A 13,246-nucleotide genomic window follows, 5' to 3' on the forward strand; every position below is an offset into this window, starting at 1 on the left:
ATGAGAGAATTACAAATAAATTTGTTTCAAAATTGTATCTAATATTTCAAGAGGAAATTCCAAACCCAGACTTGAATAAATCAAAAGAAAGATGGGAATTGCATTTGGGAACTGAAATTGACCCTTTTTGCTTGTCTGACATTTGTTGAGACAGTAATTAATGTTTTTAATAGATTAGTTAATTACAAATTTATTCCTCAATTATATTTAATGCCATATCAATTAATTTATTGCAATTTTTTCAAATTTATGTCTTAGATGTGGCACAGAAATTGGTACGTTTATACATTCTTTCTGGTCATGTCTCAAGGTGACATCATTTTGGAAAGATGTGGGCAAGTTTTTGGAACAAATTATAATAATGTTTACCATCAACACCTGAGCATTTACTTTTGGGAAATGTATATGATTTGGAAGCCGAATTCAATTTCTCAAAGAACAATTAATTATTTTTATAAGTTGCATTGACAGTGGCCAGGAGATGTATAGCAATTCCATGGAAATCTGAATCCCATCTTAAAATTGATTGTGGGGAGGAAATGCAAAATTGTATTCCCTTAGCAAAGGTGACGTATAATATTAACTGGGTATGATACATTATTCAAAATATGGAAACCATATATAGATATGGGTTTGGATATCTAATGTATTTACTTCTCCACCCCACCACCACTTTTCATTAATCTTAATGGTTGAACCTTATCATGTTGGTTTAATTCTAATATTTTATAAATGTCCTGCCTTTCCTTTTGGGAGGGAATAGTTATCACAGGAGCTTTGAACCTAGATCTGTTTTTTTTTTCATTATACTTTTCTTCTCTTCTCACTTTTATGGACAGTACAACCATTTATTTGTTATTCTATTTTGATCAATGTATCATTTGGATACGATTCTGGTATTATATTGTACTGTATACAAAACTATAAATTTTAAAAAAAACTTAAATGTTTCACTGCGCGATAGATAGCTAAGAGTTCTTGCCCAAATGTACTATACTTTGCCTGAGCCGGTGACCGCTTGGCTGAAAAAAAACACCGGAGGTTCCAATTTCCCACAGACTCGTTGTTCGAACACTGCTCCCACAGCACTGACAGATGCATCTGTGGTAAGAGAGCAAGATCTTGGGCATTTGATGTACAACCTTAGTGACATTTGTCAGAACAGTGTTCACATCATGGAAAGCATAAATAGGATGGTCTCCCAAAGATAATGTCTTTTTGAAGCAGAGATCAGATCCTTTGAGTCGTTCAGCAAGAGGTGTAGTGGCATTCAGCAGGAAACAGCAATAAAAATTCCTCATACCTCAAAACCATCACAACTGGCCAAACGTAACAGAGGGAGGAAATTCTCAAATTTCACGCACTTTCCATTCATCAGGCAAAATACCATGTTGCATAACGCTAGCTCCCAAACATACAAGATCAGAAACACCAGAAACATTTTCCAGGGATTGATCACGGTACCACATTCCTCAAGCCTTAGAAACAATGAGATAAGGTGGCTCTTGTGCTCCACTTCATCCACACTTACAACCAGAATCTCCTCAATCAACACAAGCACCAAACAAACCCATGGACAGTGAGTTCGTGGTCCATGAACCACTGGAATTTCTGAGCTGCATTCCATAGACCGAATGGTTTTCTCAGAAACACAAACATGCCGAACGGGCGCATCTTTGTCTTTGTGACATCCAAAGACTCAAATGGAATCTAATAGTAAGCACGTTCTAGATCTATTTTGGCAAATGCAGATTTGCCATGGAGGTTTGCTGAGAAGTCTTGTAAATTTGGAATATTGTATCAGTCAGGCATGGTGGAATTGTTCAGGGGACGATCATCTCTGCAAGGCTGCCAATCTCTAGTTTGTTCAGAACCACATACAATCGTGAAGCCCAGCAGCTGTCAGATCTGTGGGCTAGGCACAATTCTTGCCATTCCAATTTTGAGATTTTAAGATAATCCGGGGTATTATAAGCCTGCGTCTCATAGACCCTGCCTTTATATGGTGGCTTATTGCATGTCTGCACACCATTATGATGGGGACACGAGGCGAGGAAAAGACTTGAGGAAGGCTTGGAAAGGGCAGGAGCCAGGTTGAAGGCTTGTCAGGCAGCAGATGGCATTGGAAGGACAATAAATGTAGCTCACTTGCATTCAAGAGCTGCAGTCCACACAACGGCATTTTGTCAAATACATCACTGAAAAATGTGACAAGAAATTCTCTCCCAAAGTGGAACTGGCCACATTTACAACAGAAAACCCACCCAAAACGATGTGAAGCTGAAATGAAATGCGAGTGACCTCTGGGCATATTTGAATAAGAGAATCATTTGTAGCTGAATGAACACATGACATATTAGCAAATCTATGTTCCTCAGGTGTTGGAGGGACAGGCACCGCTCCAGAGTCACAGATAGTTTTGGAGTTTTACACAGAGATGCCAAACTAATAACCTATTCTAACAACTGCCTGAATTGTTCCATTTTTCTCCGTTGCCTTCAATAATCTCTCCCAAATGAGAACAAGATCACAGACAAAGGAACAGAACCAGGCCACCAGGCCCATCGAATCTGCTCCGTAAACTGACACAAAACTATTTCTTGTTTTAATACTCAGTGATCTGGCTTCCACTACTGTATGTAGCAGCGGTTCCACAGATCCACGACCTTCTGGCGAAACAAGTTCTTCCTAATCTCTGTTTTAAAGGATAACCTCTAATTTTCTTGTCCTCGATTCACCCACCAAGGGAACCATCTTACCCGCATCCACCCTATCTAAACCTTTCAATGCACAAAATCCCTCCATGAGATTTCTTCTTTAACTTCCTCTACTCCAATGAATACAACCCAAGAGCTGTCGAACACTCCTTGTACGTTATCCTTTGCATTTTGGGAATCATCCTAGTCATTCTCCTCTGCACCCTCTCCAACAACATCACATCCTTTCTCAGATAGGGGGCCCAAAACTGCACACAGTACTTGAAATGAGGTCTCACCGGTGCCCCATAGAGCCTCATCAACACCTCTTTACTCTTGTACACCATTCCTCTTGAAATGAATGCCATCATAGCATTCGCTTTCTTCATGACCAATTTCACCTGGTCATTAACTTTTAGGCTTCCTTGCACAAGGACACCCAGGTCCCTTTGCACATCCAAGGTCTGAATTTTCATCCCATCCAAATAGTATGCTTCCTGTTTATTTTCACTGCCAAAATGTACAACAGTAAATTTCTTGGTGTTAAATCTTATCTGCCATCATTTTGCCCAGTTTCCTAATCTGTTTATATTCTTCTGCAACTTTACGGTTTCTCCACTTCCTACTCTGTCCCCTATCTTGGTGACCTCCACAAATTTGGCCACAAAACCATTTAAACCACAATCCAAATCATTAATTTCTTTTTCCTTGGAATATATCTATCCTGCATTCCTTTTATTACTGCCACATGCCATTCCAGAATCGATCATTACTGAACATGAACATGTTTATTGTGATAAACATCTTCTAATAAATATTCTGGGTTTAAATTTTTTAAATCATGTTGTGGTTCCTTTTCATCACCTCTTTGGAAGCTGAATTCACAAAATTTTCCAAATATTTTTTCAGCAATAATTCTGTGGTACAGAGGATTACTCATCTTTCTTAGAGGTTAAAAGTTGCATTTTGATTTTGTTGTCTCAACTGAACATTGTACAAGGTGAAGGCTGATTAAAATGGATTCAGTAATGATGGCCTTCAAACTTTGCATTTTTGCTGTGGCTTGAATGACAAACTGGTGTTTCTCCAGGGAATTAACTCATGGAAACGTTCTAAATACATGAATTGGAGATAGACCTCTGTGAAAAGTATATTGCCCATCGGCAACAATCCTTGAAAAGAGATGAATCATCACCCAACAGAGCAGCCCAGGAATAGGCCATTTGGTGAACAATATCTGTGGTGACCATGATGCTCATTGAAATTAATCCCATGTGTCAGCACATGGTCCATACACATCATCCATTCCCTCTTGTTCATGTGCCCAACTACATGCCTCTTAAATCGTGGTGATTTCACCACTATCCTGGCCATGTGGGCCAGACCCCCACCGCATTGTGCAAAACCCTGCCTCACTTGTCTCCTTTTCCCCTCTCATGTTCAATATAAGGATCGTAGTATTTTTACATCTCCCACGGGGGCTGGGAAAAAAGAAATCTATCTTCTTCAGGACTACAATAATTGGATAAATTTCAACCAGGTCATCTCTCAGCCTCCAATGCTCCAAAGAAAAGTATCCAAATTTGTCCAACTTCTCCTCAGACCCAATGCTCTATCCCAAGCAAACCCCAGATGAATTCCTTTTGTCATGCAGCAACTTCTTCTTTCTTTGGCTTGGCTTCGCGGACGAAGATTTATGGAGGGGGTAAAAGTCCAGGTCAGCTGCAGGCTCGTTTGTGGCTGATAAATCCGATGCAGGACAACCAGACACGGTTGCAGCGGCTGAAGGGGAAAATTGGTTGGTTGGGGTTGGGTGTTGGGTTTTTCCTCCTTTGCCTTTTGTCAGTGAGGTGGGCTCTGCAGTCTTCTTCAAAGGAGGTTGCTGCCCGCCAAACTGTGAGGCGCCAAGATGCACGGTTTGAGGCGATATCAGCCCACTGGCGGTGGTCAATGTGGCAGGCACCAAGAGATTTCTTTAGGCAGTCCTTGTACCTTTTCTTTGGTGCATCTCTGTCACAGTGGCCAGTGGAGAGCTCGCCATATAACACGATCTTGGGAAGGCGATGGTCCTCCATTCTGGAGACGCGACCCATCCAGCGCAGCTGGATCTTCAGCAGCGTGGACTCGATGCTGTCGACCTCTGCCATCATGAGTACTTCGACGTTAGGGATGAAAGCGCTCCAATGGATGTTGAGGATTGTGCGGAGACAACGCTGGTGGAAGCGTTCTAGGAGCCGTAGGTGATGCCGGTAGAGGACCCATGATTCGGAGCCGAACAGGAGTGTGGGTATGACAACGGCTCTGTATACGCTTATCTTTGTGAGGTTTTTCAGTTGGTTGTTTTTCCAGACTCTTTTGTGTAGTCTTCCAAAGGCGCTATTTGCCTTGGCGAGTCTGTTGTCTATCTCATTGTCGATCCTTGCATCTGATGAAATGGTGCAGCCGAGATAGGTAAACTGGTTGACCGTTTTGAGTTTTGTGTGCCCGATGGAGATGTGGGGGGGCTGGTAGTCATGGTGGGGAGCTGGCTGATGGAGGACCTCAGTTTTCTTTAGGCTGACTTCCAGGCCAAACATTTTGGCAGTTTCCGCAAAGCAGGATGTCAAGCGCTGAAGAGCTGGCTCTGAATGGGCAACTAAAGCGGCATCGTCTGCAAAGAGTAGTTCACGGACAAGTTTCTCTTGTGACTTGGTGTGAGCTTGCAGGCGCCTCAGATTGAAGAGACTGCCATCCGTGCGGTACCGGATGTAAACAGCGTCTTCATTGTTGGGGTCTTTCATTGCTTGATTCAGCATCATGCTGAAGAAGATTGAAAAGAGGGTTGGTGCGAGAACACAGCCTTGCTTCACGCCATTGTTAATGGAGAAGGGTTCAGAGAGCTCATTGCTGTATCTGACCCGACCTTGTTGGTTTTCGTGCAGTTGGATAATCATGTTGAGGAACTTTGGGGGACATCCGATGCGCTCTAGTATTTGCCAAAGCCCTTTCCTGCTCACGGTGTCGAAGGCTTTGGTGAGGTCAACAAAGGTGATGTAGAGTCCTTTGTTTTGTTCTCTGCACTTTTCTTGGAGCTGTCTGAGGGCAAAGACCATGTCAGTAGTTCCTCTGTTTGTGCGAAAGCCGCACTGTGATTCTGGGAGAATATTCTCGGCGACACTAGGTATTATTCTATTTAGTAGAATCCTAGCGAAGATTTTGCCTGCAATGGAGAGCAACGTGATTCCCCTGTAGTTTGAGCAGTCTGATTTCTCGCCTTTGTTTTTGTACAGGGTGATGATGGTGGCATCACGAAGATCCTGAGGCAGTTTTCCTTGGTCCCAACAAAGCTTGAAAAACTCATGCAGTTTGGCATGCAGAGTTTTGCCGCCAGCCTTCCAGACCTCTGGGGGGATTCCATCCATACCTGCTGCTTTGCCACTTTTCAGTTGTTCGATTGCCTTATATGTCTTATCCAGGGTGAGGACCTCTTCCAGCTCTAGCCTTAGGGGCTGTTGAGGGAGCTGGAGCAGGGCGGAATCTTGGACTGAGCGGTTGGCACTGAAAAGAGATTGGAAGTGTTCTGACCATCGGTTGAGGATGGAGATCTTGTCGCTGAGGAGGACTTTGCCGTCTGAGCTGCAGCAACTAGAATTGCAGAAAACATTCAAAATGTGGCCTAATCACATTTAATACTTAATGCCCTGCTCAATGAAGAATACTTTCTTTAACACCCTACACTTGTGTTGCCACTTTCAAGGAGCTCACGCTTGTACCCCAAGATCCCTCTTTGCAACAGTATGACAAGTCCTCTCGAAGAGCAAGGCACTTGTCCAGATTAAACTCCATCTGCCATTTCTCTGCCCACATTTAAAAGTTATCGGTTTGGAAGGGAGAATACGAGGGGAAGTGGGCGAATCAGCAGGAGAGAGAGTGAAACCTGTGGAGGGGGGAGGTGGTGGACAGGTTACATGATTTTGGAAAATTCCATATGCATACTATCGAGTCACAAATGCAATAAGAGATGGTTCCTCTGGATTTGATCTCACCCTGACAATGGAGGAGGCAGAAGACAAAGGTCAGTGTGGGAATGGAATGGAACTTAAAACAGCTTGTGACCATGAGCCAAGATGGCCATTGTGATCAAATTGGAGGTGCTCAGCCAATCTGTCATTTACTCTGCATTGGGTTTCCTGCCACAGAGAGAACAGACATGGTTGGAGGAGGTGATTTTGAAACTTTACCCTGCATGAGAATCCCTCGATGGTGGTAAATGATGTAGATTGCAGGAGAAAATGACCGAGGAGGGGGAGGAATTAGGAGTCTGTAATTAGTTGAAAGATCCTACTGCAAGATTCATCAACAACGAGTAGTAAAGTAGCTTCAGTCTATTCTCCCTCTCAGAAAGATTTAGTTAATAAACAAAACAATCTTTCAGCACAGCCAGGGGCAAAAGGTCTCTTAATTTATTCTTACAATCAACAGACTTTGAAATTACCCACCGTAAATGCCTCAAAATTCAATTCACTTCTGGTGGAAGTATAAGAGCCAGTGGCTTGCTTAATCAGATTAGCCTTATTCTGAGTTTCCATTTTGACTTTCACACCATCAAATGCAAGCCCCAGTTTTGTTCCCCAACTATTTTCTATCCTTACCCTCTTTGCAACCTCATCTACCTGAAATTGGAACAAACAACAGCTAATTTTGCCATGTATAAATCAAAATAATTTACCCACAGTTTCACATCACTGTAGCCACTGAGGGATAACTTGTGCCCATCAGGAAACTGCACCACCCACTACAGGGTGCTATTTACCTTGGTGTTAATGACTCTTTTCCAGTGTTACTTTCAGACATAATGACATATTCAACATGCACAATATTTATTTTCTTACTGACCAGAACTATAAAGCATTGTGTAAAAAGGTAAAAAACTCAAGTCAACCAGGAGATACAAATTTCTGACTGCAATGTTGCTGTCCAAATTTGCTACATTATTGAAGTCTCACAGTGTTTACAACAGATATTCAAATCAAGCAATAACAGAAATAACAGAATATTACAGCCCAGTACAAGCCCTTTGGCCCACGATGTTTTGTTGATCTTGATATTATTAACAAAAAAAAAACCCTGTAGCAGCTACTGCGGTAGATGCTACTAAATAAAGGAAAACACATACAAAGGTAGTCAACTCAAGACTGGTTTATTGCAGACATACAGACCTTTTATTCCCTGCCTCTCAATGAGAACATTAGTGAACACCTGGTCCAGAGGACCAGCAGGTTAAAGCTACCAGCCATTTGTTCCCCGTGCCTTTAGGCAGGGGCTTCATCTGATCCACTCACTGTACTTTGGTGCCCAGCACTGTTAGCCTGTGACGTGTCAGGTAAGTCTGTGAACTGACGGTGGCATTGCGTCCGCTACAACCCTGTTTTTCTTTCACCCATGTAAACCTGTCTTAGAGTCTCTTAAATGCACCTTACGCGATATTGTAATGGATAAATATATTTGGAGAATTTGGTAATATTTGGGATTTTGGTAAGATTTAGAGTAGGTTACATACATACACAAACATACATTATAAAACATTTTATTTGAAAGACTGAAGAAATATTGAAGATCTCTGGAGAAAGTTATTCACATTCACAAGTTGGTGTTAGTCGAACTGATGTCATAAAATGAATGACCATTGTTTGGAAATGGAGCCAGGATGGCTACAAGTACTTTTCTGCAGGGTGCTTAGAGGAAAGTCACACGTGGGTTTTGTTTATCTAACAACAGCTTGAGCAGAAGAAAGAACTCCTGTTGTTTGGAATAAGAGGAATAGAACTATGTAGTAGCTTGCAAAAATAAGTTACCATCTGGAAAATCCTGATGGGGCAAGTTTCATCATCCAGATATTGAGATGACTAATGAAGGTACCTCAGTTGTGGAAATCCTGGAACAACAAATCTTTAAAAACCCTACAAGAACCTTCTGAGCGGGAAACATTTACCTTTTGAGCACCAAAACCTGGTGAAATTTAGAAACGTTCAATTCTGTGCACAGCAGAAGAATTGCCTGCATCCAGATAACTTGGAAGAAGGAGAAGTGAGATTGAACAATATCTGCTTGGATAATGACATTGGGAATGTTCAAAGTAGGAAATGGGTTCTACCAGCAGGAGTTTCTATTTGACAAAAAATATTGATAGGTGGCTGGCAACATACGTTTCTTAAAAATTAATACTCTACCCTCTCCCTCCCTAAACCACATTCAGCCCCATGACATCTTTCTACGTTGCATTACTGGGACCACCAAGGACCTGACCCATTTCCCATCTCTCCTTACAATGCCAATATGGCAGCTGCCATTAAGAACTGACACATCATATGCAAGATGAACATCATCATGACATCCTGCTTAAAAAGAAGGGTCAACAAACCTTCCTAATTTTGTCACTACATTTTTATTTCGATTCTCATGGGGCATGAGCAAAAAATGTCCCATCCATTGGCTCACCAAATTATGAGTAAAATCATGATCCCTGTTCAAGAAAACCCATAACCTTCAATGGTACACAGATAATCTAGGAAGAATTTTGTAATAAAGTTGAATGAAACATTGAAAGAATTTCCCGCTTATAAACACTGAGATTGTAGCATGCCAAGAGACCAGGTGAGCAAAAAGAGGCCAAATCTCTGCAACACTCGGATAGTCCAAGATGGCACGGACTCCCCTTCACTGCCAAGAAGGAGCCCGCACCTAGCACCATGTATGGGCTGAGGAGCCCTACACTTCCACGTAGAGGCAGACAGTTGGAGAGTGACGCCATGACACAATGACGTAAAGCTGGAAGTCAGGGAGTACGTCACCAGAAGTGGGTGGGCCAGCGAGCACACATGGGGAATTTAAAACAGTAAAGCCAGTCTTTGGTTTACTCTCACCTTGGGTGGATGTCTCTTTATTTGGTAGCGCTGCCACAGCGGATGCTACAAGGCGATAACTTCTTACTTGCTGCAACCAAACAGGTCTGCATGATACACTAACCTAAATAGAAAACATGTCCAGAAATCCCAGAGATCATAAATTCAAAAGGATTGGTGAAATATTTACCCTGTATTTTTAACACCAAAGTACCTATATTTTTAAGCTATTCGGACAGGTAACTGAGAAACATTACATTTTAAACACATGGTATGCCAGGATCAGAAGGATTGGAGCATTATTGTTCAAAAGACACAACTTTTAAAATAATATCATCTAACTTTATGAAGAATGTGATACTACAACAGGAACAACGGATGGAATCAGACACATTCTATGAACATTTGGAAGCAAAAAAAAATGGATTGGTTTTCCATCCCTTCCTAAGCGACCCAATGACCCCAAGTCCTTCCCGACTTGCGACCGCAATGGAACTCAAAAGTTCAGTCAGATACCACAATGGTCGCGTCGGAGTTTTGCCCCCGTGCGAGGAACCCTGAAGTCTTAGAGCCTATTTTTAAAATCAAATGATTTTCAAAGGTGAACAGAGACACAGGACACGTAAAACCCAAAATGTGCGGATTGACTTTGTGATTCAGTTTCTCAGGGTCCATCGGTTGGGGAAGCCATCTTAATTTCAGTGCGCATGCGCGACTTGTGGCTTTGCTGAGTGGCCCGTCAGTCGGCACGTGCGTATCAGCCGCACATGCGCAAACCCAACTCCAAGTCGCGAATCCACCGCGCATGCGCCAACCAGACTTCCAAAACTTCTTCTTGCCCCTCCCCCGCCCCTTCCCGCTGCCAGTTACCCCACGGCCTCCGGCCTCGCCCTGTCGGCGCCATCAGGCCTCGCACCGACGCCTCGGCTCCACCCAAACACCCCGCCGGTACCGGCCACTCCCGGGTGGGGCCCAGCGGGCTGCTCGTCGCCCGTTTTCCCTGGACCGCGCGGCTGAGGAAGGTTCCGGCGCCTCCGCCAACTTCCTCCCATTCGCGCCCGCGGCGACGCGACGGACCCCGAGCAGACGACGTCGCCGCCAACGTCCCGCCTCCTCACAGCAAGAGCCAATCAGCCCGCGAACCCACCCATCAATCCAACCCGACCCCAGCGTCTCCTCCAATAGCGGCCTCACCGAATCAACCCTTGACTCGCGCAACTACTTGTCCTGGTGAATGTCTATTGCTGCTGGGTTTTGGGGTCCTTTGGGCTCATAACACCATAGTCTGGTGACGTACATGGACCTCCTTCCCACTCCATCCATTTTGGACCCCCACATGAAGAGGGAAACTGCTCCAGCCAGGGCAGAGGTGTGTGAGATGGGCCTGGTGGGAGATGGGGGTTTGGAGATGGGCCTGGTAGGTGACAGGGGACAGTATTGGGGATGAACCCAGAGGATGGAGACCACCCCCGGAGCTCCGGTTCACCAATGGGTCACTCACCTTGGCCCACGGTCGTGCGTTGATCTGCGGGAATGTGAATTAGATGCAGTTGAGGTTCATCTCCCGGGTCTGCTCCCTGGTTGAGGTCCCCAACACCTGTTGGGACAGAAACCACTTTCACCACTGGCTCGGGGTGGAGCAACAGGAGGGTGACAAGGGGAGGGGATGCAATGTATGCGTACCAGGTCAGGGACATGGGACGAGCCCAAGAACTGGAGTGGTGGTGAAGGCTGAAATCTTAGGGGCATTTAAAAGGCTCACCAAGTGTCACAATTTCCCAATAACCAATCGGCTGCTTAGACTTTAAGAAATGTCTTCAATGAAAATTAAATATTTGGAATTCTCTACCCTATTGAATGTGACTGTGCACCTGGCTGGAGGTATTTGGACATACTATATAAACCTTGCTAAGTGCCAGTGCAGGTTGGAAACGTTCGACTTCCTTGGGGGTCAAATCAACAGGCACGGAACTAAATCCTGCTTGAAAAGGTAGAGGATGTTCAGTGCTTCCCCAAACCCCGCATAATGAAGGGGCTGCAAGAATTCACTGGTACCATTAATTTTTATCACCGATTCATACCGGTAGTGGCCCACATCATTCGGAGAAAGGTAAAGACATTACCTGGGACAATGAGGATTTGGAGGCGTTCCAGAAGGCCAAGGACGCACTGGCCAACACAACCCTTGTGGTACACGCCAGGCCAGAGACACCCACCACTCTCACAGTAGATGCTTCCAGCACAGCAGTAGAGGGTGCACTGGAGCAATTCATCGAAGGGGAATGGCAGCCTCTGTCCTTCTTTAGCAGACACCTCTGGCCACCTGAACTCAAATACAGTGTGTTTGACTGAGAGCAATTGGTGCTGTACCTGGCAGTCAGGCACTTAAAGTATTTTTGGAAGGTAAACAATTCAGTGTCTTCATGGACTAGAAGCCATTAACTTTTGCCTTCCATAAAGTGTTGGACCTGTGGTTGGCCAAGCAGCAGCGACTCCTCTCATATGAGTCTGAGTTCACTACAGACATTCAACACATCGTGGGTGACGCACTGCCCCACCCCCGCAATCAAGTCTGACCAGGCCCTGTCCCAGTGAATAGACTACTTAGCCCTCGGCAGGGGACGGCAGTACGACCCTGAGATCCTTGCAAGCAAGACAGCAGTGTCCAGGCTCAGGCTGGAGGATGTTAACATCGACCCTGGTAAGTAGACGCTCCTCTGCGGCATTCCAATGGCAAACCCCACCTCATCCTGCCGACAGCATGGAGATGGCAGTTTTATGATGAGGTGCACAACCTGACGCACCCGGCCATCAGTACTGTCAAAATGGTGGTCAATAGGTTTGTCTTGCTGAGCCTTCAGAAACAGGTTGTCAGTGGGCCAAGGCCTGTACACTTTGCCAGATGACCAAAATGCAGACATACATGAAGGCACCACCCCAGACATTCGAGCCAGCACCACATAGGTTCAGCCACATCTACAATGACATTGTAGGGTCACTACCGGCCTCCCAAGGGATGAGTTACCTTCTCAGCATAATTACCTGCTCCATGAGGTTCCCCGAGGCCGTCCAGCTGGTTGACACAACCACTTGTGTCCTCCATTAAATTGGAAGCAGTAATAAATATAAAGGAAAGTTTGATAATAAATAGTCTCCCTTGCAGTTGGGGTACAATGTATTTCTTAAGATCAGAGGAATCCTGGAGCCAAGACAAAGTGATCCTGTGTTTCCCAAAGATTTGATTGAGTTGTTGGGGTAGTTGAAAGTGGAAGGGCCGAAAGGTCTCCTGCTCCTTCCACTGCCTTTGTTTTCTGTCTTGCGATGCAGATTGGGTTCACCTGTGTGTTCGCTCGATCGCTCGCTGATTGGTTGATTCAGTTTTGCGAGCCAATGGGCTGATTGGGTGAGACCGCTATTTGATTGGACGCTGAAGTCGGGTTGGATTGATGGGCGGATTCGCGGGCTGATTGGCTCGTGCTGTGGGGAGGCGGGACGTTGGCGGCGGCATCGTCTGCTCAGGGTCCGTCGCGTCCCCGCTGGCCCAACGGGAAAAGTTGGCGGCGGCGCCGGGATCCACAGCCGCATGGTCCAGGGTAAACGGGCTACCAGCAGCCCGCTGGGCCATACCCGGGAGCGGCCGGTACCGGCGGGGTGTTTGGGTGAAGCCGA

General features: G+C 45.0%; 1 long non-coding RNA gene across 1 annotated transcript in view; it reads right to left on the bottom strand.

Annotated features, from left to right (window-relative positions):
- LOC138750350 (uncharacterized) overlaps positions 1-11,171 on the bottom strand; it is a 43,396-nt gene extending 32,225 nt beyond the window's left edge. Inside the window, exon 1 of the long non-coding RNA XR_011349276.1 lies at positions 11,079-11,171. This is a non-coding gene — a long non-coding RNA (uncharacterized lncRNA). The remainder of the gene's footprint in view (positions 1-11,078) is intronic.
- Between the last annotated feature and the right edge of the window lie 2,075 nt (positions 11,172-13,246).

Source organism: Narcine bancroftii, unplaced genomic scaffold (assembly GCF_036971445.1).
Source record: "Narcine bancroftii isolate sNarBan1 unplaced genomic scaffold, sNarBan1.hap1 Scaffold_121, whole genome shotgun sequence".
NCBI lineage: Eukaryota > Metazoa > Chordata > Chondrichthyes > Torpediniformes > Narcinidae > Narcine > Narcine bancroftii.